Source organism: Spea bombifrons, chromosome 3, assembly GCF_027358695.1.
Source record: "Spea bombifrons isolate aSpeBom1 chromosome 3, aSpeBom1.2.pri, whole genome shotgun sequence".
Taxonomy (NCBI): domain Eukaryota; kingdom Metazoa; phylum Chordata; class Amphibia; order Anura; family Pelobatidae; genus Spea; species Spea bombifrons.
The window spans coordinates 119,666,555-119,690,663 of NC_071089.1; the positions used below are offsets into that span (position 1 = coordinate 119,666,555).

Sequence of the window (24,109 nt, forward strand, 5' to 3'; positions counted from 1 at the left end):
ATTGTAGACGTGGCCTAAGTTAAAAAACAAAAAATTAATAATAATAATCTAAGCATTCCAAAATTGGCATTATGCCAAGAAGTTTTTCCTGTGTTTTTTCATGGAAGGATTGGCATGCTTTGTCTGGAAAATAACTTTCCACAAGTGGAATAAGAAGATTTGGCTTAATGTTGGAAAGCTTTAAGGATTTTGCATTTCTGTCTTTCAATGTGATCATTAACTCATTTGTGTTGCAAACACAGGAATGAAAGTTTTCAGGAAAACATCCCACTCGTCCCTGGGTGGGCTTGAACCACCAACCTTTCGGTTAACAGCCGAACGCGCTAACCGATTGCGCCACAGAGACAACCACTTGTGACTGTTTTCAGAGAAGCAGTGAGGATTATGACTTTAAACCTTCAGCATTCCAGAGGGCTTAGTGACCATAGCAGAAGAATTGACAGTTGTATCTCAACTGTTTATACATTATTTCATGATGGTGAGAACTTGTACTCCTAAATTGTCTTTACGAATCTTGAAGAAGAGATTTGGAAAAAAAAGTCAGATATTCATGGTTTTTTATCATTTGGGAAGAAAGTGGCAAAAAGTTGGCACTTTCGAAGCTTGAAGAAGAGATTTGGAGAAAAAAAAGTCAGGAATTAATGTGTTTTATCATTTGTGAAGAAAGCACCATGAAAAGCAGAGTGGTGCAGTGGAAGCGTGCTGGGCCCATAACCCAGAGGTCGATGGATCGAAACCATCCTCTGCTAGATGTTGTTTTTACATAGGGTTAATAACTTCTGTCATTGATGATATTGCATTAAAACAGCATTCTCCCCTCGGACAAACAGCTTTACAGAAAGCAGAGTGGCGCAGCGGAAGCGTGCTGGGCCCATAACCCAGAGGTCGATGGATCGAAACCATCCTCTGCTAGATGTCATTTTTACATAGGGTTAATAACTTCTGCCATTGATGATATTGCATTAAAACAGCATTCTCCCCTCGGACAAACCACTATAAGAAAAGCAGAGTGGAGCAGCGGAAGCGTGCTGGGCCCATAACCCAGAGGTCGATGGATCGAAACCATCCTCTGCTAATTTTGTTTTTATAATGTCACTTTTCTGTTTAAGCACAACTGGCGTTGCATAAGATTAATTGGCACGTAGGGTTAACAACTTGTGTCATTTATGATATTGTATGAAAACGGCATTCTCCCCTTGCCAGCCACTATTTTGGTAACGGCTGCCCGAATTATTAACAACATGTAGTATTGTAGACGTGGCCTAAGTTAAAAAACAAAAAATTAATAATAATAATCTAAGCATTCCAAAATAGGCACTATGCCAAGAAGTTTTTCATGTTTTTTCATGGAAGGATTGGCATGCTTTGTCTGGAAAATAACTTTCCACAAGTGGAATAAGAAGATTTAGCTTAATGTTGGAAAGCTTTATGGATTTTGCATTTCTGTCTTTCAATGTAATCATTAGCTCATTGGTGTTGCAAACACAGGAATGAAAGTTTTCAGGAAAACATCCCACTCGTCCCTGGGTGGGCTTGAACCACCAACCTTTCGGTTAACAGCCGAACGTGCTAACCGATTGCGCCACAGAGACAACCACTTGTGGCTGTTTTCAGAGAAGCAGTGAGGATTATGAATTTAAACCTTCAGCATTCCAGAGGGCTTAGTGACCATAGCAGAAGAATTGACAGTTGTATCTCAACTGTTTATACATTATTTCATGATGGTGAGAACTTGTACTCCTAAATTGTCTTTACGAATCTTGAAGAAGAGATTTGGAAAAAAAAGTCAGATATTCATGGTTTTTTATCATTTGGGAAGAAAGTGGCAAAAAGTTGGCACTTTCGAAGCTTGAAGAAGAGATTTGGAGAAAAAAAAGTCAGGAATTAATGTGTTTTATCATTTGTGAAGAAAGCACCATGAAAAGCAGAGTGGTGCAGTGGAAGCGTGCTGGGCCCATAACCCAGAGGTCGATGGATCGAAACCATCCTCTGCTAGATGTTGTTTTTACATAGGGTTAATAACTTCTGTCATTGATGATATTGCATTAAAACAGCATTCTCCCCTCGGACAAACAGCTTTACAGAAAGCAGAGTGGCGCAGCGGAAGCGTGCTGGGCCCATAACCCAGAGGTCGATGGATCGAAACCATCCTCTGCTAGATGTCATTTTTACATAGGGTTAATAACTTCTGTCATTGATGATATTGCATTAAAACAGCATTCTCCCCTCGGACAAACCACTATAAGAAAAGCAGAGTGGAGCAGCGGAAGCGTGCTGGGCCCATAACCCAGAGGTCGATGGATCGAAACCATCCTCTGCTAATTTTGTTTTTATAATGTCACTTTTCTGTTTAAGCACAACTGGCGTTGCATAAGATTAATTGGCACGTAGGGTTAACAACTTGTGTCATTTATGATATTGTATGAAAACAGCATTCTCCCCTTGCCAGCCACTATTTTGGTAACGGCTGCCCGAATTATTAACAACATGTAGTATTGTAGACGTGGCCTAAGTTAAAAAACAAAAAATTAATAATAATAATCTAAGCATTCCAAAATAGGCACTATGCCAAGAAGTTTTTCATGTTTTTTCATGGAAGGATTGGCATGCTTTGTCTGGAAAATAACTTTCCACAAGTGGAATAAGAAGATTTAGCTTAATGTTGGAAAGCTTTATGGATTTTGCATTTCTGTCTTTCAATGTAATCATTAGCTCATTGGTGTTGCAAACACAGGAATGAAAGTTTTCAGGAAAACATCCCACTCGTCCCTGGGTGGGCTTGAACCACCAACCTTTCGGTTAACAGCCGAACGTGCTAACCGATTGCGCCACAGAGACAACCACTTGTGGCTGTTTTCAGAGAAGCAGTGAGGATTATGAATTTAAACCTTCAGCATTCCAGAGGGCTTAGTGACCATAGCAGAAGAATTGACAGTTGTATCTCAACTGTTTATACATTATTTCATGATGGTGAGAACTTGTACTCCTAAATTGTCTTTACGAATCTTGAAGAAGAGATTTGGAAAAAAAAGTCAGATATTCATGGTTTTTTATCATTTGGGAAGAAAGTGGCAAAAAGTTGGCCCTTTCGAAGCTTGAAGAAGAGATTTGGAGAAAAAAAAGTCAGGAATTAATGTGTTTTATCATTTGTGAAGAAAGCACCATGAAAAGCAGAGTGGCGCAGCGGAAGCGTGCTGGGCCCATAACCCAGAGGTCGATGGATTGAAACCATCCTCTGCTAGATGTCGTTTTTACATAGGGTTAATAACTTCTGTCATTGATGATATTGCATTAAAACAGCATTCTCCCCTCGGACAAACAGCTTTACAGAAAGCAGAGTGGCGCAGCGGAAGCGTGCTGGGCCCATAACCCAGAGGTCGATGGATCGAAACCATCCTCTGCTAGATGTCATTTTTACATAGGGTTAATAACTTCTATAAGAAAAGAAGATATAAGAAAAGCAGAGTGGAAAACCACTATAAGAAAAGCAGAGTGGCGCAGCGGAAGCGTGCTGGGCCCATAACCCAGAGGTCGATGGATCGAAACCATCCTCTGCTAATTTTGTTTTTATAATGTCACTTTTCTGTTTAAGCACAACTGGCGTTGCATAAGATTAATTGGCACATAGGGTTAACAACTTGTGTCATTTATGATATTGTATGAAAACGGCATTCTCCCCTTGCCAGCCACTATTTTGGTAACGGCTGCCCGAATTATTAACAACATGTAGTATTGTAGACGTGGCCTAAGTTAAAAAACAAAAAATTAATAATAATAATCTAAGCATTCCAAAATAGGCACTATGCCAAGAAGTTTTTCATGTGTTTTTTCATGGAAGGATTGGCATGCTTTGTCTGGAAAATAACTTTCCACAAGTGGAATAAGAAGATTTAGCTTAATGTTGGAAAGCTTTAAGGATTTTGCATTTCTGTCTTTCAATGTAATCATTAGCTCATTGGTGTTGCAAACACAGGAATGAAAGTTTTCAGGAAAACATCCCACTCGTCCCTGGGTGGGCTTGAACCACCAACCTTTCGGTTAACAGCCGAACGTGCTAACCGATTGCGCCACAGAGACAACCACTTGTGGCTGTTTTCAGAGAAGCAGTGAGGATTATGAATTTAAACCTTCAGCATTCCAGAGGGCTTAGTGACCATAGCAGAAGAATTGACAGTTGTATCTCAACTGTTTATACATTATTTCATGATGGTGAGAACTTGTACTCCTAAATTGTCTTTACGAATCTTGAAGAAGAGATTTGGAAAAAAAAGTCAGATATTCATGGTTTTTTATCATTTGGGAAGAAAGTGGCAAAAAGTTGGCACTTTCGAAGCTTGAAGAAGAGATTTGGAGAAAAAAAAGTCAGGAATTAATGTGTTTTATCATTTGTGAAGAAAGCACCATGAAAAGCAGAGTGGCGCAGCGGAAGCGTGCTGGGCCCATAACCCAGAGGTCGATGGATTGAAACCATCCTCTGCTAGATGTCGTTTTTACATAGGGTTAATAACTTCTGTCATTGATGATATTGCATTAAAACAGCATTCTCCCCTCGGACAAACAGCTTTACAGAAAGCAGAGTGGCGCAGCGAAAGCGTGCTGGGCCCATAACCCAGAGGTCGATGGATCGAAACCATCCTCTGCTAGATGTCATTTTTACATAGGGTTAATAACTTCTGTCATTGATGATATTGCATTAAAACAGCATTCTCCCCTCGGACAAACCACTATAAGAAAAGCAGAGTGGCGCAGCGGAAGTGTGCTGGGCCCATAACCCAGAGGTCGATGGATCGAAACCATCCTCTGCTAATTTTGTTTTTATAATGTCACTTTTCTGTTTAAGCACAACTGGCGTTGCATAAGATTAATTGGCACGTAGGGTTAACAACTTGTGTCATTTATGATATTGTATGAAAACGGCATTCTCCCCTTGCCAGCCACTATTTTGGTAACGGCTGCCCGAATTATTAACAACATGTAGTATTGTAGACGTGGCCTAAGTTAAAAAACAAAAAATTAATAATAATAATCTAAGCATTCCAAAATTGGCATTATGCCAAGAAGTTTTTCCTGTGTTTTTTCATGGAAGGATTGGCATGCTTTGTCTGGAAAATAACTTTCCACAAGTGGAATAAGAAGATTTGGCTTAATGTTGGAAAGCTTTATGGATTTTGCATTTCTGTCTTTCAATGTAATCAGTAACTCATTTGTGTTGCAAACACAGGAATGAAAGTTTTCAGGAAAACATCCCACTCGTCCCTGGGTGGGCTTGAACCACCAACCTTTCGGTTAACAGCCGAACGCGCTAACCAATTGCGCCACAGAGACAACCACTTGTGACTGTTTTCAGAGAAGCAGTGAGGATTATGACTTTAAACCTTCAGCATTCCAGAGGGCTTAGTGACCATAGCAGAAGAATTGACAGTTGTATCTCAACTGTTTATACATTATTTCATGATGGTGAGAACTTGTACTCCTAAATTGTCTTTACGAATCTTGAAGAAGAGATTTGGAAAAAAAAGTCAGATATTCATGGTTTTTTATCATTTGGGAAGAAAGTGGCAAAAAGTTGGCACTTTCGAAGCTTGAAGAAGAGATTTGGAGAAAAAAAAGTCAGGAATTAATGTGTTTTATCATTTGTGAAGAAAGCACCATGAAAAGCAGAGTGGTGCAGTGGGAGCGTGCTGGGCCCATAACCCAGAGGTCGATGGATCGAAACCATCCTCTTCTAGATGTTGTTTTTACATAGGGTTAATAACTTCTGTCATTGATGATATTGCATTAAAACAGCATTCTCCCCTCGGACAAACAGCTTTACAGAAAGCAGAGTGGCGCAGCGGAAGCGTGCTTGGCCCATAACCCAGAGGTCGATGGATCGAAACCATCCTCTGCTAGATGTCATTTTTACATAGGGTTAATAACTTCTGTCATTGATGATATTGCATTAAAACAGCATTCTCCCCTCGGACAAACCACTATAAGAAAAGCAGAGTGGCGCAGCGGAAGCGTGCTGGGCCCATAACCCAGAGGTCGATGGATCGAAACCATCCTCTGCTAATTTTGTTTTTATAATGTCACTTTTCTGTTTAAGCACAACTGGCGTTGCATAAGATTAATTGGCACGTAGGGTTAACAACTTGTGTCATTTATGATATTGTATGAAAACGGCATTCTCCCCTTGCCAGCCACTATTTTGGTAACGGCTGCCCGAATTATTAACAACATGTAGTATTGTAGACGTGGCCTAAGTTAAAAAACAAAAAATTAATAATAATAATCTAAGCATTCCAAAATAGGCACTATGCCAAGAAGTTTTTCATGTTTTTTCATGGAAGGATTGGCATGCTTTGTCTGGAAAATAACTTTCCACAAGTGGAATAAGAAGATTTAGCTTAATGTTGGAAAGCTTTATGGATTTTGCATTTCTGTCTTTCAATGTAATCATTAGCTCATTGGTGTTGCAAACACAGGAATGAAAGTTTTCAGGGAAACATCCCACTCGTCCCTGGGTGGGCTTGAACCACCAACCTTTCGGTTAACAGCCGAACGTGCTAACCGATTGCGCCACAGAGACAACCACTTGTGGCTGTTTTCAGAGAAGCAGTGAGGATTATGACTTTAAACCTTCAGCATTCCAGAGGGCTTAGTGACCATAGCAGAAGAATTGACAGTTGTATCTCAACTGTTTATACATTATTTCATGATGGTGAGAACTTGTACTCCTAAATTGTCTTTACGAATCTTGAAGAAGAGATTTGGAAAAAAAAGTCAGATATTCATGGTTTTTTATCATTTGGGAAGAAAGTGGCAAAAAGTTGGCACTTTCGAAGCTTGAAGAAGAGATTTGGAGAAAAAAAAGTCAGGAATTAATGTGTTTTATCATTTGTGAAGAAAGCACCATGAAAAGCAGAGTGGCGCAGCGGAAGCGTGCTGGGCCCATAACCCAGAGGTCGATGGATTGAAACCATCCTCTGCTAGATGTCGTTTTTACATAGGGTTAATAACTTCTGTCATTGATGATATTGCATTAAAACAGCATTCTCCCCTCGGACAAACAGCTTTACAGAAAGCAGAGTGGCGCAGCGGAAGCGTGCTGGGCCCATAACCCAGAGGTCGATGGATCGAAACCATCCTCTGCTAGATGTCATTTTTACATAGGGTTAATAACTTCTGTCATTGATGATATTGCATTAAAACAGCATTCTCCCCTCGGACAAACCACTATAAGAAAAGCAGAGTGGCGCAGCGGAAGCGTGCTGGGCCCATAACCCAGAGGTCGATGGATCGAAACCATCCTCTGCTAATTTTGTTTTTATAATGTCACTTTTCTGTTTAAGCACAACTGGCGTTGCATAAGATTAATTGGCACATAGGGTTAACAACTTGTGTCATTTATGATATTGTATGAAAACGGCATTCTCCCCTTGCCAGCCACTATTTTGGTAACGGCTGCCCGAATTATTAACAACATGTAGTATTGTAGACGTGGCCTAAGTTAAAAAACAAAAAATTAATAATAATAATCTAAGCATTCCAAAATAGGCACTATGCCAAGAAGTTTTTCATGTGTTTTTTCATGGAAGGATTGGCATGCTTTGTCTGGAAAATAACTTTCCACAAGTGGAATAAGAAGATTTAGCTTAATGTTGGAAAGCTTTAAGGATTTTGCATTTCTGTCTTTCAATGTAATCATTAGCTCATTGGTGTTGCAAACACAGGAATGAAAGTTTTCAGGAAAACATCCCACTCGTCCCTGGGTGGGCTTGAACCACCAACCTTTCGGTTAACAGCCGAACGTGCTAACCGATTGCGCCACAGAGACAACCACTTGTGGCTGTTTTCAGAGAAGCAGTGAGGATTATGAATTTAAACCTTCAGCATTCCAGAGGGCTTAGTGACCATAGCAGAAGAATTGACAGTTGTATCTCAACTGTTTATACATTATTTCATGATGGTGAGAACTTGTACTCCTAAATTGTCTTTACGAATCTTGAAGAAGAGATTTGGAAAAAAAAGTCAGATATTCATGGTTTTTTATCATTTGGGAAGAAAGTGGCAAAAAGTTGGCACTTTCGAAGCTTGAAGAAGAGATTTGGAGAAAAAAAAGTCAGGAATTAATGTGTTTTATCATTTGTGAAGAAAGCCCCATGAAAAGCAGAGTGGCGCAGCGGAAGCGTGCTGGGCCCATAACCCAGAGGTCGATGGATTGAAACCATCCTCTGCTAGATGTCGTTTTTACATAGGGTTAATAACTTCTGTCATTGATGATATTGCATTAAAACAGCATTCTCCCCTCGGACAAACAGCTTTACAGAAAGCAGAGTGGCGCAGCGAAAGCGTGCTGGGCCCATAACCCAGAGGTCGATGGATCGAAACCATCCTCTGCTAGATGTCATTTTTACATAGGGTTAATAACTTCTGTCATTGATGATATTGCATTAAAACAGCATTCTCCCCTCGGACAAACCACTATAAGAAAAGCAGAGTGGCGCAGCGGAAGCGTGCTGGGCCCATAACCCTGAGGTCGATGGATCGAAACCATCCTCTGCTAATTTTGTTTTTATAATGTCACTTTTCTGTTTAAGCACAACTGGCGTTGCATAAGATTAATTGGCACGTAGGGTTAACAACTTGTGTCATTTATGATATTGTATGAAAACGGCATTCTCCCCTTGCCAGCCACTATTTTGGTAACGGCTGCCCGAATTATTAACAACATGTAGTATTGTAGACGTGGCCTAAGTTAAAAAACAAAAAATTAATAATAATAATCTAAGCATTCCAAAATTGGCATTATGCCAAGAAGTTTTTCCTGTGTTTTTTCATGGAAGGATTGGCATGCTTTGTCTGGAAAATAACTTTCCACAAGTGGAATAAGAAGATTTGGCTTAATGTTGGAAAGCTTTAAGGCTTTTGCATTTCTGTCTTTCAATGTAATCATTAACTCATTTGTGTTGCAAACACAGGAATGAAAGTTTTCAGGAAAACATCCCACTCGTCCCTGGGTGGGCTTGAACCACCAACCTTTCGGTTAACAGCCGAACGCGCTAACCGATTGCGCCACAGAGACAACCACTTGTGACTGTTTTCAGAGAAGCAGTGAGGATTATGACTTTAAACCTTCAGCATTCCAGAGGGCTTAGTGACCATAGCAGAAGAATTGACAGTTGTATCTCAACTGTTTATACATTATTTCATGATGGTGAGAACTTGTACTCCTAAATTGTCTTTACGAATCTTGAAGAAGAGATTTGGAAAAAAAAGTCAGATATTCATGGTTTTTTATCATTTGGGAAGAAAGTGGCAAAAAGTTGGCACTTTCGAAGCTTGAAGAAGAGATTTGGAGAAAAAAAAGTCAGGAATTAATGTGTTTTATCATTTGTGAAGAAAGCACCATGAAAAGCAGAGTGGTGCAGTGGAAGCGTGCTGGGCCCATAACCCAGAGGTCGATGGATCGAAACCATCCTCTGCTAGATGTTGTTTTTACATAGGGTTAATAACTTCTGTCATTGATGATATTGCATTAAAACAGCATTCTCCCCTCGGACAAACAGCTTTACAGAAAGCAGTGTGGCGCAGCGGAAGCGTGCTGGGCCCATAACCCAGAGGTCGATGGATCGAAACCATCCTCTGCTAGATGTCATTTTTACATAGGGTTAATAACTTCTGTCATTGATGATATTGCATTAAAACAGCATTCTCCCCTCGGACAACCCACTATAAGAAAGGCAGAGTGGAGCAGCGGAAGCGTGCTGGGCCCATAACCCAGAGGTCGATGGATCGAAACCATCCTCTGCTAATTTTGTTTTTATAATGTCACTTTTCTGTTTAAGCACAACTGGCGTTGCATAAGATTAATTGGCACGTAGGGTTAACAACTTGTGTCATTTATGATATTGTATGAAAACGGCATTCTCCCCTTGCCAGCCACTATTTTGGTAACGGCTGCCCGAATTATTAACTACATGTAGTATTGTAGACGTGGCCTAAGTTAAAAAACAAAAAATTAATAATAATAATCTAAGCATTCCAAAATAGGCACTATGCCAAGAAGTTTTTCATGTTTTTTCATGGAAGGATTGGCATGCTTTGTCTGGAAAATAACTTTCCACAAGTGGAATAAGAAGATTTAGCTTAATGTTGGAAAGCTTTATGGATTTTGCATTTCTGTCTTTCAATGTAATCATTAGCTCATTGGTGTTGCAAACACAGGAATGAAAGTTTTCAGGAAAACATCCCACTCATCCCTGGGTGGGCTTGAACCACCAACCTTTCGGTTAACAGCCAAACGTGCTAACCGATTGCGCTACAGAGACAACCACTTGTGGCTGTTTTCAGAGAAGCAGTGAGGATTATGAATTTAAACCTTCAGCATTCCAGAGGGCTTAGTGACCATAGCAGAAGAATTGACAGTTGTATCTCAACTGTTTATACATTATTTCATGATGGTGAGAACTTGTACTCCTAAATTGTCTTTACGAATCTTGAAGAAGAGATTTGGAAAAAAAAGTCAGATATTCATGGTTTTTTATCATTTGGGAAGAAAGTGGCAAAAAGTTGGCACTTTCGAAGCTTGAAGAAGAGATTTGGAGAAAAAAAGTCAGGAATTAATGTGTTTTATCATTTGTGAAGAAAGCACCATGAAAAGCAGAGTGGTGCAGTGGAAGCGTGCTGGGCCCATAACCCAGAGGTCGATGGATCGAAACCATCCTCTGCTAGATGTTGTTTTTACATAGGGTTAATAACTTCTGTCATTGATGATATTGCATTAAAACAGCATTCTCCCCTCGGACAAACAGCTTTACAGAAAGCAGAGTGGCGCAGCGGAAGCGTGCTGGGCCCATAACCCAGAGGTAGATGGATTGAAACCATCCTCTGCTAGATGTCGTTTTTACATAGGGTTAATAACTTCTGTCATTGATGATATTGCATTAAAACAGCATTCTCCCCTCGGACAAACAGCTTTACAGAAAGCAGAGTGGCGCAGCGGAAGCGTGCTGGGCCCATAACCCAGAGGTCGATGGATCGAAACCATCCTCTGCTAGATGTCATTTTTACATAGGGTTAATAACTTCTGTCATTGATGATATTGCATTAAAACAGCATTCTCCCCTCGGACAAACCACTATAAGAAAAGCAGAGTGGCGCAGCGGAAGCGTGCTGGGCCCATAACCCAGAGGTCGATGGATCGAAACCATCCTCTGCTAATTTTGTTTTTATAATGTCACTTTTCTGTTTAAGCACAATTGGCGTTGCATAAGATTAATTGGCACGTAGGGTTAACAACTTGTGTCATTTATGATATTGTATGAAAACGGCATTCTCCCCTTGCCAGCCACTATTTTGGTAACGGCTGCCCGAATTATTAACAACATGTAGTATTGTAGACGTGGCCTAAGTTAAAAAACAAAAAATTAATAATAATAATCTAAGCATTCCAAAATTGGCATTATGCCAAGAAGTTTTTCCTGTGTTTTTTCATGGAAGGATTGGCATGCTTTGTCTGGAAAATAACTTTCCACAAGTGGAATAAGAAGATTTGGCTTAATGTTGGAAAGCTTTATGGATTTTGCATTTCTGTCTTTCAATGTAATCAGTAACTCATTTGTGTTGCAAACACAGGAATGAAAGTTTTCAGGAAAACATCCCACTCGTCCCTGGGTGGGCTTGAACCACCAACCTTTCGGTTAACAGCCGAACGCGCTAACCAATTGCGCCACAGAGACAACCACTTGTGACTGTTTTCAGAGAAGCAGTGAGGATTATGACTTTAAACCTTCAGCATTCCAGAGGGCTTAGTGACCATAGCAGAAGAATTGACAGTTGTATCTCAACTGTTTATACATTATTTCATGATGGTGAGAACTTGTACTCCTAAATTGTCTTTACGAATCTTGAAGAAGAGATTTGGAAAAAAAAGTCAGATATTCATGGTTTTTTATCATTTGGGAAGAAAGTGGCAAAAAGTTGGCACTTTCGAAGCTTGAAGAAGAGATTTGGAGAAAAAAAAGTCAGGAATTAATGTGTTTTATCATTTGTGAAGAAAGCACCATGAAAAGCAGAGTGGTGCAGTGGGAGCGTGCTGGGCCCATAACCCAGAGGTCGATGGATCGAAACCATCCTCTTCTAGATGTTGTTTTTACATAGGGTTAATAACTTCTGTCATTGATGATATTGCATTAAAACAGCATTCTCCCCTCGGACAAACAGCTTTACAGAAAGCAGAGTGGCGCAGCGGAAGCGTGCTTGGCCCATAACCCAGAGGTCGATGGATCGAAACCATCCTCTGCTAGATGTCATTTTTACATAGGGTTAATAACTTCTGTCATTGATGATATTGCATTAAAACAGCATTCTCCCCTCGGACAAACCACTATAAGAAAAGCAGAGTGGCGCAGCGGAAGCGTGCTGGGCCCATAACCCAGAGGTCGATGGATCGAAACCATCCTCTGCTAATTTTGTTTTTATAATGTCACTTTTCTGTTTAAGCACAACTGGCGTTGCATAAGATTAATTGGCACGTAGGGTTAACAACTTGTGTCATTTATGATATTGTATGAAAACGGCATTCTCCCCTTGCCAGCCACTATTTTGGTAACGGCTGCCCGAATTATTAACAACATGTAGTATTGTAGACGTGGCCTAAGTTAAAAAACAAAAAATTAATAATAATAATCTAAGCATTCCAAAATAGGCACTATGCCAAGAAGTTTTTCATGTTTTTTCATGGAAGGATTGGCATGCTTTGTCTGGAAAATAACTTTCCACAAGTGGAATAAGAAGATTTAGCTTAATGTTGGAAAGCTTTATGGATTTTGCATTTCTGTCTTTCAATGTAATCATTAGCTCATTGGTGTTGCAAACACAGGAATGAAAGTTTTCAGGGAAACATCCCACTCGTCCCTGGGTGGGCTTGAACCACCAACCTTTCGGTTAACAGCCGAACGTGCTAACCGATTGCGCCACAGAGACAACCACTTGTGGCTGTTTTCAGAGAAGCAGTGAGGATTATGACTTTAAACCTTCAGCATTCCAGAGGGCTTAGTGACCATAGCAGAAGAATTGACAGTTGTATCTCAACTGTTTATACATTATTTCATGATGGTGAGAACTTGTACTCCTAAATTGTCTTTACGAATCTTGAAGAAGAGATTTGGAAAAAAAAGTCAGATATTCATGGTTTTTTATCATTTGGGAAGAAAGTGGCAAAAAGTTGGCACTTTCGAAGCTTGAAGAAGAGATTTGGAGAAAAAAAAGTCAGGAATTAATGTGTTTTATCATTTGTGAAGAAAGCACCATGAAAAGCAGAGTGGCGCAGCGGAAGCGTGCTGGGCCCATAACCCAGAGGTCGATGGATTGAAACCATCCTCTGCTAGATGTCGTTTTTACATAGGGTTAATAACTTCTGTCATTGATGATATTGCATTAAAACAGCATTCTCCCCTCGGACAAACAGCTTTACAGAAAGCAGAGTGGCGCAGCGGAAGCGTGCTGGGCCCATAACCCAGAGGTCGATGGATCGAAACCATCCTCTGCTAGATGTCATTTTTACATAGGGTTAATAACTTCTGTCATTGATGATATTGCATTAAAACAGCATTCTCCCCTCGGACAAACCACTATAAGAAAAGCAGAGTGGCGCAGCGGAAGCGTGCTGGGCCCATAACCCAGAGGTCGATGGATCGAAACCATCCTCTGCTAATTTTGTTTTTATAATGTCACTTTTCTGTTTAAGCACAACTGGCGTTGCATAAGATTAATTGGCACATAGGGTTAACAACTTGTGTCATTTATGATATTGTATGAAAACGGCATTCTCCCCTTGCCAGCCACTATTTTGGTAACGGCTGCCCGAATTATTAACAACATGTAGTATTGTAGACGTGGCCTAAGTTAAAAAACAAAAAATTAATAATAATAATCTAAGCATTCCAAAATAGGCACTATGCCAAGAAGTTTTTCATGTGTTTTTTCATGGAAGGATTGGCATGCTTTGTCTGGAAAATAACTTTCCACAAGTGGAATAAGAAGATTTAGCTTAATGTTGGAAAGCTTTAAGGATTTTGCATTTCTGTCTTTCAATGTAATCATTAGCTCATTGGTGTTGCAAACACAGGAATGAAAGTTTTCAGGAAAACATCCCACTCGTCCCTGGGTGGGCTTGAACCACCAACCTTTCGGTTAACAGCCGAACGTGCTAACCGATTGCGCCACAGAGACAACCACTTGTGGCTGTTTTCAGAGAAGCAGTGAGGATTATGAATTTAAACCTTCAGCATTCCAGAGGGCTTAGTGACCATAGCAGAAGAATTGACAGTTGTATCTCAACTGTTTATACATTATTTCATGATGGTGAGAACTTGTACTCCTAAATTGTCTTTACGAATCTTGAAGAAGAGATTTGGAAAAAAAAGTCAGATATTCATGGTTTTTTATCATTTGGGAAGAAAGTGGCAAAAAGTTGGCACTTTCGAAGCTTGAAGAAGAGATTTGGAGAAAAAAAAGTCAGGAATTAATGTGTTTTATCATTTGTGAAGAAAGCCCCATGAAAAGCAGAGTGGCGCAGCGGAAGCGTGCTGGGCCCATAACCCAGAGGTCGATGGATTGAAACCATCCTCTGCTAGATGTCGTTTTTACATAGGGTTAATAACTTCTGTCATTGATGATATTGCATTAAAACAGCATTCTCCCCTCGGACAAACAGCTTTACAGAAAGCAGAGTGGCGCAGCGAAAGCGTGCTGGGCCCATAACCCAGAGGTCGATGGATCGAAACCATCCTCTGCTAGATGTCATTTTTACATAGGGTTAATAACTTCTGTCATTGATGATATTGCATTAAAACAGCATTCTCCCCTCGGACAAACCACTATAAGAAAAGCAGAGTGGCGCAGCGGAAGCGTGCTGGGCCCATAACCCTGAGGTCGATGGATCGAAACCATCCTCTGCTAATTTTGTTTTTATAATGTCACTTTTCTGTTTAAGCACAACTGGCGTTGCATAAGATTAATTGGCACGTAGGGTTAACAACTTGTGTCATTTATGATATTGTATGAAAACGGCATTCTCCCCTTGCCAGCCACTATTTTGGTAACGGCTGCCCGAATTATTAACAACATGTAGTATTGTAGACGTGGCCTAAGTTAAAAAACAAAAAATTAATAATAATAATCTAAGCATTCCAAAATTGGCATTATGCCAAGAAGTTTTTCCTGTGTTTTTTCATGGAAGGATTGGCATGCTTTGTCTGGAAAATAACTTTCCACAAGTGGAATAAGAAGATTTGGCTTAATGTTGGAAAGCTTTAAGGCTTTTGCATTTCTGTCTTTCAATGTAATCATTAACTCATTTGTGTTGCAAACACAGGAATGAAAGTTTTCAGGAAAACATCCCACTCGTCCCTGGGTGGGCTTGAACCACCAACCTTTCGGTTAACAGCCGAACGCGCTAACCGATTGCGCCACAGAGACAACCACTTGTGACTGTTTTCAGAGAAGCAGTGAGGATTATGACTTTAAACCTTCAGCATTCCAGAGGGCTTAGTGACCATAGCAGAAGAATTGACAGTTGTATCTCAACTGTTTATACATTATTTCATGATGGTGAGAACTTGTACTCCTAAATTGTCTTTACGAATCTTGAAGAAGAGATTTGGAAAAAAAAGTCAGATATTCATGGTTTTTTATCATTTGGGAAGAAAGTGGCAAAAAGTTGGCACTTTCGAAGCTTGAAGAAGAGATTTGGAGAAAAAAAAGTCAGGAATTAATGTGTTTTATCATTTGTGAAGAAAGCACCATGAAAAGCAGAGTGGTGCAGTGGAAGCGTGCTGGGCCCATAACCCAGAGGTCGATGGATCGAAACCATCCTCTGCTAGATGTTGTTTTTACATAGGGTTAATAACTTCTGTCATTGATGATATTGCATTAAAACAGCATTCTCCCCTCGGACAAACAGCTTTACAGAAAGCAGTGTGGCGCAGCGGAAGCGTGCTGGGCCCATAACCCAGAGGTCGATGGATCGAAACCATCCTCTGCTAGATGTCATTTTTACATAGGGTTAATAACTTCTGTCATTGATGATATTGCATTAAAACAGCATTCTCCCCTCGGACAACCCACTATAAGAAAGGCAGAGTGGAGCAGCGGAAGCGTGCTGGGCCCATAACCCAGAGGTCGATGGATCGAAACCATCCTCTGCTAATTTTGTTTTTATAATGTCACTTTTCTGTTTAAGCACAACTGGCGTTGCATAAGATTAATTGGCACGTAGGGTTAACAACTTGTGTCATTTATGATATTGTATGAAAACGGCATTCTCCCCTTGCCAGCCACTATTTTGGTAACGGCTGCCCGAATTATTAACTACATGTAGTATTGTAGACGTGGCCTAAGTTAAAAAACAAAAAATTAATAATAATAATCTAAGCATTCCAAAATAGGCACTATGCCAAGAAGTTTTTCATGTTTTTTCATGGAAGGATTGGCATGCTTTGTCTGGAAAATAACTTTCCACAAGTGGAATAAGAAGATTTAGCTTAATGTTGGAAAGCTTTATGGATTTTGCATTTCTGTCTTTCAATGTAATCATTAGCTCATTGGTGTTGCAAACACAGGAATGAAAGTTTTCAGGAAAACATCCCACTCATCCCTGGGTGGGCTTGAACCACCAACCTTTCGGTTAACAGCCAAACGTGCTAACCGATTGCGCTACAGAGACAACCACTTGTGGCTGTTTTCAGAGAAGCAGTGAGGATTATGAATTTAAACCTTCAGCATTCCAGAGGGCTTAGTGACCATAGCAGAAGAATTGACAGTTGTATCTCAACTGTTTATACATTATTTCATGATGGTGAGAACTTGTACTCCTAAATTGTCTTTACGAATCTTGAAGAAGAGATTTGGAAAAAAAAGTCAGATATTCATGGTTTTTTATCATTTGGGAAGAAAGTGGCAAAAAGTTGGCACTTTCGAAGCTTGAAGAAGAGATTTGGAGAAAAAAAGTCAGGAATTAATGTGTTTTATCATTTGTGAAGAAAGCACCATGAAAAGCAGAGTGGTGCAGTGGAAGCGTGCTGGGCCCATAACCCAGAGGTCGATGGATCGAAACCATCCTCTGCTAGATGTTGTTTTTACATAGGGTTAATAACTTCTGTCATTGATGATATTGCATTAAAACAGCATTCTCCCCTCGGACAAACAGCTTTACAGAAAGCAGAGTGGCGCAGCGGAAGCGTGCTGGGCCCATAACCCAGAGGTAGATGGATTGAAACCATCCTCTGCTAGATGTCGTTTTTACATAGGGTTAATAACTTCTGTCATTGATGATATTGCATTAAAACAGCATTCTCCCCTCGGACAAACAGCTTTACAGAAAGCAGAGTGGCGCAGCGGAAGCGTGCTGGGCCCATAACCCAGAGGTCGATGGATCGAAACCATCCTCTGCTAGATGTCATTTTTACATAGGGTTAATAACTTCTGTCATTGATGATATTGCATTAAAACAGCATTCTCCCCTCGGACAAACCACTATAAGAAAAGCAGAGTGGCGCAGCGGAAGCGTGCTGGGCCCATAACCCAGAGGTCGATGGATCGAAACCATCCTCTGCTAATTTTGTTTTTATAATGTCACTTTTCTGTTTAAGCACAATTGGCGTTGCATAAGATTAATTGGCACGTAGGGTTAACAACTTGTGTCATTTATGATATTGTATGAAAACGGCATTCTCCCCTTGCCAGCCACTATTTTGGTAACGGCTGCCCGAATTATTAACAACATGTAGTATTGTAGACGTGGCCTAAGTTAAAAAACAAAAAATTAATAATAATAATCTAAGCATTCCAAAATTGGCACTATGCCAAGAAGTTTTTCCTGTGTTTTTTCATGGAAGGATTGGCATGCTTTGTCTGGAAAATAACTTTCCACAAGTGGAATAAGAAGATTTGGCTTAATGTTGGAAAGCTTTAAGGATTTTGCATTTCTGTCTTTCAATGTAATCATTAACTCATTTGTGTTGCAAACACAGGAATGAAAGTTTTCAGGAAAACATCCCACTCGTCCCTGGGTGGGCTTGAACCACCAACCTTTCGGTTAACAGCCGAACGCGCTAACCGATTGCGCCACAGAGACAACCACTTGTGACTGTTTTCAGAGAAGCAGTGAGGATTATGACTTTAAACCTTCAGCATTCCAGAGGGCTTAGTGACCATAGCAGAAGAATTGACAGTTGTATCTCAACTGTTTATACATTATTTCATGATGGTGAGAACTTGTACTCCTAAATTGTCTTTACGAATCTTGAAGAAGAGATTTGGAAAAAAAAGTCAGATATTCATGGTTTTTTATCATTTGGGAAGAAAGTGGCAAAAAGTTGGCACTTTCGAAGCTTGAAGAAGAGATTTGGAGAAAAAAAAGTCAGGAATTAATGTGTTTTATCATTTGTGAAGAAAGCACCATGAAAAGCAGAGTGGTGCAGTGGAAGCGTGCTGGGCCCATAACCCAGAGGTCGATGGATCGAAACCATCCTCTGCTAGATGTTGTTTTTACATAGGGTTAATAACTTCTGTCATTGATGATATTGCATTAAAACAGCATTCTCCCCTCGGACAAACAGCTTTACAGAAAGCAGAGTGGCGCAGCGGAAGCGTGCTGGGCCCATAACCCAGAGGTCGATGGATCGAAACCATCCTCTGCTAGATGTCATTTTTACATAGGGTTAATAACTTCTGTCATTGATGATATTGCATTAAAACAGCATTCTCCCCTCGGACAAACCACTATAAGAAAAGCAGAGTGGAGCAGCGGAAGCGTGCTGGGCCCATAACCCAGAGGTCGATGGATCGAAACCATCCTCTGCTAATTTTGTTTTTATAATGTCACTTTTCTGTTTAAGCACAACTGGCGTTGCATAAGATTAATTGGCACGTAGGGTTAACAACTTGTGTCATTTATGATATTGTATGAAAACGGCATTCTCCCCTTGCCAGCCACTATTTTGGTAACGGCTGCCCGAATTATTAACAACATGTAGTATTGTAGACGTGGCCTAAGTTAAAAAACAAAAAATTAATAATAATAATCTAAGCATTCCAAAATAGGCACTATGCCAAGAAGTTTTTCATGTTTTTTCATGGAAGGATTGGCATGCTTTGTCTGGAAAATAACTTTCCACAAGTGGAATAAGAAGATTTAGCTTAATGTTGGAAAGCTTTATGGATTATACATTTCTGTCTTTCAATGTAATCATTAGCTCATTGGTGTTGCAAACACAGGAATGAAAGTTTTCAGGAAAACAGCCCACTCGTCCCTGGGTGGGCTTGAACCACCAACCTTTCGGTTAACAGCCGAACGTGCTAACCGATTGCGCCACAGAGACAACCACTTGTGGCTGTTTTCAGAGAAGCAGTGAGGATTATGAATTTAAACCTTCAGCATTCCAGAGGGCTTAGTGACCATAGCAGAAGAATTGACAGTTGTATCTCAACTGTTTATACATTATTTCATGATGGTGAGAACTTGTACTCCTAAATTGTCTTTACGAATCTTGAAGAAGAGATTTGGAAAAAAAAGTCAGATATTCATGGTTTTTTATCATTTGGGAAGAAAGTGGCAAAAAGTTGGCACTTTCGAAGCTTGAAGAAGAGATTTGGAGAAAAAAAAGTCAGGAATTAATGTGTTTTATCATTTGTGAAGAAAGCACCATGAAAAGCAGAGTGGTGCAGTGGAAGCGTGCTGGGCCCATAACCCAGAGGTCGATGGATCGAAACCATCCTCTGCTAGATGTTGTTTTTACATAGGGTTAATAACTTCTGTCATTGATGATATTGCATTAAAACAGCATTCTCCCCTCGGACAAACAGCTTTACAGAAAGTAGAGTGGTGCAGCGGAAGCGTGCTGGGCCCATAACCCAGAGGTCGATGGATCGAAACCATCCTCTGCTAGATGTCATTTTTACATAGGGTTAATAACTTCTGTCATTGATGATATTGCATTAAAACAGCATTCTCCCCTCGGACAAACCACTATAAGAAAAGCCGAGTGGCGCAGCGGAAGCGTGCTGGGCCCATAACCCAGAGGTCGATGGATCGAAACCATTCTCTGCTAATTTTGTTTTTATAATGTCACTTTTCTGTTTAAGCACAACTGGCGTTGCATAAGATTAATTGGCACGTAGGGTTAACAACTTGTGTCATTTATGATATTGTATGAAAACGGCATTCTCCCCTTGCCAGCCACTATTTTGGTAACGGCTGCCCGAATTATTAACAACATGTAGTATTGTAGACGTGGCCTAAGTTAAAAAACAAAAAATTAATAATAATAATCTAAGCATTCCAAAATAGGCACTATGCCAAGAAGTTTTTCATGTTTTTTCATGGAAGGATTGGCATGCTTTGTCTGGAAAATAACTTTCCACAAGAGGAATAAGAAGATTTAGCTTAATGTTGGAAAGCTTTAAGGATTTTGCATTTCTGTCTTTCAATGCAATCATTAGCTCATTGGTGTTGCAAACACAGGAATGAAAGTTTTCAGGAAAACATCCCACTCGTCCCTGGGTGGGCTTGAACCACCAACCTTTCGGTTAACAACCAAACATGCTAACCGATTGCGCCACAGAGACAACCACTTGTGGCTGTTTTCAGAGAAGCAGTGAGGATTATGAATTTAAACCTTCAGCATTCCAGAGGGCTTAGTGACCATAGCAGAAGAATTGACAGTTGTATCTCAACTGTTTATACATTATTTCATGATGGTGAGAACTTGTACTCCTAAATTGTCTTTACGAATCTTGAAGAAGAGATTTGGAAAAAAAAGTCAGATATTCATGGTTTTTTATCATTTGGGAAGAAAGTGGCAAAAAGTTGGCACTTTCGAAGCTTGAAGAAGAGATTTGGAGAAAAAAAAGTCAGGAATTAATGTGTTTTATCATTTGTGAAGAAATCACCATGAAAAGCAGAGTGGTGCAGCGGAAGCGTGCTGGGCCCATTACCCAGAGGTCGATGGATCGAAACCATCTTCTGCTAGATGTCATTTTTACATAGGGTTAATAACTTCTGTCATTGATGATATTGCATGAAAACAGCATTCTCCCCTCGGACAAACAGCTTTACAGAAAGCAGAGTGGCGCAGCGGAAGCGTGCTGAGCCCATAACCCAGAGGTCGATGGATCGAAACCATCCTCTGCTAGATGTCATTTTTACATAGGGTTAATAACTTCTGTCATTGATGATATTGCATTAAAACAGCATTCTCCCCTCGGACAAACCACTATAAGAAAAGCAGAGTGGCGCAGCGGAAGCGTGCTGGGCCCATAACCCAGAGGTCGATGGATCGAAACCATCCTCTGCTAATTTTGTTTTTATAATGTCACTTTTCTGTTTAAGCACAACTGGCGTTGCATAAGATTAATTGGCACGTAGGGTTAACAACTTGTGTCATTTATGATATTGTATGAAAACGGCATTCTCCCCTTGCCAGCCACTATTTTGGTAACGGCTGCCCGAATTATTAACAACATGTAGTATTGTAGACGTGGCCTAAGTTAAAAAACAAAAAATTAATAATAATAATCTAAGCATTCCAAAATAGGTACTATGCCAAGAAGTTTTTCATGTTTTTTCATGGAAGGATTGGCATGCTTTGTCTGGAAAATAACTTTCCACAAGTGGAATAAGAAGATTTAGCTTAATGTTGGAAAGCTTTAAGGATTTTGCATTTCTGTCTTTCAATGTAATCATTAGCTCATTGGTGTTGCAAACACAGGAATGAAAGTTTTCAGGAAAACATCCCACTCGTCCCTGGGTGGGCTTGAACCACCAACCTTTCGGTTAACAGCCGAACGTGCTAACCGATTGCGCCACAGAGACAACCACTTGTGGCTGTTTTCAGAGAAGCAGTGAGGATTATGAATTTAAACCTTCAGCATTCCAGAGGGCTTAGTGACCATAGCAGAAGAATTGACAGTTGTATCTCAACTGTTTATACATTATTTCATGATGGTGAGAACTTGTACTCCTAAAGTGTCTTTACGAATCTTGAAGAAGAGATTTGGAAAAAAAAGTCAGATATTCATGGTTTTTTATCATTTGGGAAGAAAGTGGCAAAAAGTTGGCACTTTCGAAGCTTGAAGAAGAGATTTGGAGAAAAAAAAGTCAGGAATTAATGTGTTTTATCATTTGTGAAGAAAGCACCATCAAAAGCAGAGTGGTGCAGCGGAAGCGTGCTGGGCCCATAACCCAGAGGTCGATGGATCGAAACCATCTTCTGCTAGATGTCATTTTTACATAGGGTTAATAACTTCTGTCATTGATGATATTGCATGAAAACAGCATTCTCCCCTCGGACAAACAGCTTTACAGAAAGCAGAGTGGCGCAGCGGAAGCGTGCTGGGCCCATAACCCAGAGGTCGATGGATCGAAACCATCCTCTGCTAGATGTCATTTTTACATAGGGTTAATAACTTCTGTCATTGATGATATTGCATTAAAACAGCATTCTCCCCTCGGACAAACCACTATATGAAAAGCAGAGTGGCGCAGCGGAAGCGTGCTGGGCCCATAACCCAGAGGTCGATGGATCGAAACCATCCTCTGCTGATTTTGTTTTTATAATGTCACTTTTCTGTTTAAGCACAACTGGCGTTGCATAAGATTAATTGGCACGTAGGGTTAACAACTTGTGTCATTTATGATATTGTATGAAAACGGCATTCTCCCCTTGCCAGCCACTATTTTGGTAACGGCTGCCCGAATTATTAACAACATGTAGTATTGTAGACGTGGCCTAAGTTAAAAAACAAAAAATTAATAATAATAATCTAAGCATTCCAAAATTGGCACTATGCCAAGAAGTTTTTCATGTGTTTTTTTCATGGAAGGATTGGCATGCTTTGTCTGGAAAATAACTTTCCACAAGTGGAATAAGAAGATTTGGCTTAATGTTGGAAAGCTTTAAGGATTTTGCATTTCTGTTTTTCAATGTAATCATTAGCTCATTGGTGTTGCAAACACAGGAATGAAAGTTTTCAGGAAAACATCCCACTCGCCCCTGGGTGGGCTTGAACCACCAACCTTTCAGTTAACAGCCAAACGCACTAACCGATTGCGCCACAGAGACAACCACTTGTGACTGTTTTCAGAGAAGCAGTGAGGATTATGACTTTAAACCTTCAGCATTCCAGAGGGCTTAGTGACCATAGCAGAAGAATTGACAGTTGTATCTCAACTGTTTATACATTATTTCATGATGGTGAGAACTTGTACTCCTAAATTGTCTTTACGAATCTTGAAGAAGAGATTTGGAAAAAAAAGTCAGATATTCATGGTTTTTTATCATTTGGGAAGAAAGTGGCAAAAAGTTGGCACTTTCGAAGCTTGAAGAAGAGATTTGGAGAAAAAAAAGTCAGGAATTAATGTGTTTTATCATTTGTGAAGAAAGCACCATGAAAAGCAGAGTGGCGCAGCGGAAGCGTGCTTGGCCATAACCCAGAGGTCGATAGATCGAAACCATCCTCTGCTAGATGTCATTTTTACATAGGGTTAATAACTTTTGTCATTGATGATATTGCATGAAAACAGCATTCTCCCCTCGGACAAACAGCTTTACAGAAAGCAGAGTGGTGCAGCGGAAGCGTGCTGGGCCCATAACCCAGAGGTCGATGGATCGAAACCATCCTCTGCTAGATGTCATTTTTACATAGGGTTAATAACTTCTGTCATTGATGATATTGCATGAAAACAGCATTCTCCAATCGGACAAACAGCTTTACAAAAAGCAGAGTGGCGCAGCGGAAGCGTGCTGGGCCCATAACCCAGAGGTCGATGGATCGAAACCATCCTCTGCTAGATGTCATTTTTACATAGGGTTAATAACTTCTGTCATTGATGATATTACATTAAAACAGCATTCTCCCCTCGGACAAACCACCATAAGAAAAGCAGAGTGGCGCAGCGGAAGCGTGCTGGGCCCATAACCCAGAGGTCGATGGATCGAAACCATCATCTGCTAATTTTGTTTTTATAATGAAAATAACTTTCCACAAGTGGAATAAGAAGATTTGGCTTAATGTTGGAAAGCTTTAAGGATTTTGCATTTCTGTTTTTCAATGTAATCATTAG

The 24,109-nt window shown here is 40.2% G+C and overlaps 6 non-coding genes across 6 annotated transcripts; all 6 read right to left on the minus strand.

Moving 5' to 3' along the window:
* Positions 1-272: 272 nt before the first annotated feature.
* Positions 273-346, minus strand: TRNAN-GUU (transfer RNA asparagine (anticodon GUU)). Its single transcript has one exon. It is a non-coding gene; the product is annotated as a tRNA-Asn (tRNA).
* Positions 347-5,251: 4,905 nt separating this feature from the next.
* TRNAN-GUU (transfer RNA asparagine (anticodon GUU)) lies at positions 5,252-5,325 on the minus strand. Its single transcript has one exon. It is a non-coding gene; the product is annotated as a tRNA-Asn (tRNA).
* A 3,668-nt stretch (positions 5,326-8,993) lies between these two features.
* TRNAN-GUU (transfer RNA asparagine (anticodon GUU)) lies at positions 8,994-9,067 on the minus strand. Its single transcript has one exon. It is a non-coding gene; the product is annotated as a tRNA-Asn (tRNA).
* Positions 9,068-11,649: 2,582 nt separating this feature from the next.
* TRNAN-GUU (transfer RNA asparagine (anticodon GUU)) lies at positions 11,650-11,723 on the minus strand. Its single transcript has one exon. It is a non-coding gene; the product is annotated as a tRNA-Asn (tRNA).
* Positions 11,724-15,391: 3,668 nt separating this feature from the next.
* Positions 15,392-15,465, minus strand: TRNAN-GUU (transfer RNA asparagine (anticodon GUU)). The gene has a single exon. It is a non-coding gene; the product is annotated as a tRNA-Asn (tRNA).
* A 2,582-nt stretch (positions 15,466-18,047) lies between these two features.
* TRNAN-GUU (transfer RNA asparagine (anticodon GUU)) lies at positions 18,048-18,121 on the minus strand. The gene has a single exon. It is a non-coding gene; the product is annotated as a tRNA-Asn (tRNA).
* Positions 18,122-24,109: the final 5,988 nt, after the last annotated feature.